The sequence below is a fragment of the Cebus imitator genome, unplaced genomic scaffold, assembly GCF_001604975.1.
Source record: "Cebus imitator isolate Cc_AM_T3 unplaced genomic scaffold, Cebus_imitator-1.0 Scaffold40, whole genome shotgun sequence".
NCBI classification, from domain to species: domain Eukaryota; kingdom Metazoa; phylum Chordata; class Mammalia; order Primates; family Cebidae; genus Cebus; species Cebus imitator.
The window spans coordinates 588717-590501 of record NW_016107355.1 but is presented as its reverse complement, the minus strand read 5'-3'; positions in this window follow the sequence as shown (position 1 = coordinate 590501).

The following is a 1785-nucleotide window of genomic DNA, read 5'->3' as shown; positions in this document are numbered from 1 at the left end:
CTGATTGACATGGATTTCAAACTCTCCAAGGAAGTGAATGAGGAGGTGATGGAAGAGAAGGACAGTAAGAGACGATAGGATCTATGGATTGTAGACCACAGTGGGTCAAAAAATTGCCAGCTGGAAAGTAGAGGGTAATTAGAAATAGAGGTGAAAATGATTTTAGTGCCTGCTATGAAGGTCAGAATAAGGAGCTTAGATTTTATACTTAATTGGATGAAGGCTTTTGGAAGTTTTAAAGAGGGGAATGGCAAGATCTGATTTTTGGAATGTACTTTTAGAACATATATTCTAAAATTCTCCACAGAGTTCTTCTCTGTGGAGAATGAATTTCAGTGGAGTTGGGGAGCAAGAGCAACAGTAGGAGGTAATGAACACTGCAGATATTTGGGGTATATTTTAGAATGAAGTTGATGGAACTGGCTAATGAATTGGATGTAAGGAAAAAGCAAAAATGGAGAATCAAATATTATTGCTACATTTTTTGGTCAAGCCACTGGGTGACACAACAGGAGCTGTGATTTCCTTTAAAAGAAAAACAAGAGGCCTCTTTTGAAGATACTAAGCTTGAGATGCATATTAGATGCCCAAAAGGAAATATCAAATGCCATGTATTCAAGCATAGACCATAAGAGAAAGCGCAGAGATATTGCCCGAGGCTGAGCAAAAGGATGGTGTTTATGTTAGTGGGTCTGCATGGGCTCACCTGGGGAGTTAGATTAGAAAGAGTACAGGAATGAGTACAGGAATGAACATAAAGAAGAAGAATGAATACCTTTGAACACATAAAAAGCAAAGTTAAGAAGCACTGAAGTGGACTCTTCAAAGAAGACAGCTGATTTCTCCTTTAATTCCCACAGGAAGAGAAAAAAAAACTGCCTTCCTGAATGTGGGGCAGCTGGAAAAAAAAACTATCCTTTCTACTTCTACACACTTCTTGAGGCCTGTATGCAATACCCTCCTTAGCCAGCTCAAGCCATGATCAAAGTCACTAAGGAAGCTGTTTTTTCCCCATAGTTTTAATAATAGAATGGTCAGTGAATGCTCCCAACATATTCTAATACTTGATGAGTCTGTAGACATTAGTTCTCATATTGGTGTGTTTAACATTTAGGCCAACTATGTCAAACCATGAAGACAAAGGTCAAAGTGTTAGATTATCAAAAGAGGTAAATAATATATAAATAATGTATAAGTAGTGCTGTAGGATGCTAACGCAATTTTGAATTTTTATTTAGGATTGAAGAATATTAAATGAAGACTTTAGTTTTTCTAGAATATTTTCTTGACTTAAAAATTTTTTATTTAAATGTGTTGCTTCTTTTCCACATGGCAAGTTTACAGCTTAAAATATATTTTTTTAATCTTTCTTTAGCAATAGCCTGCAAGTATAGCAATCAAATATTCTTTTGTGGTTAGATAATATTTTTACCCCAAGGATCTCTAAGTAGTTTAGCAGTCAATCAGCATTTGATCCCCTATTTGGTGTAAAACAGAGAGATACTGAGAGAACAGGTAGATTTTGCAATATTCCAAAATAAATTAAATGTGGAACAAAGAAAAAAAATCTCAGGGCTCCTGAATCACAGAGACAAAGCAGTGCAGGGCACCAAATTATCGCTAACGACAGTGAAAAATAGTAGTTTCTAAAAAAGTGGAAGTAGAAAAGAAATATCAATTTACTGTAGCTATTTGCTTTGAGAAATTATTCCTTCCTCCCTCTCTCTCTTCCCCTCCCCGGCCCTCCCTCCCTCCCTCCCTCCCTCTCTCCTTCCTTCCTTTTTT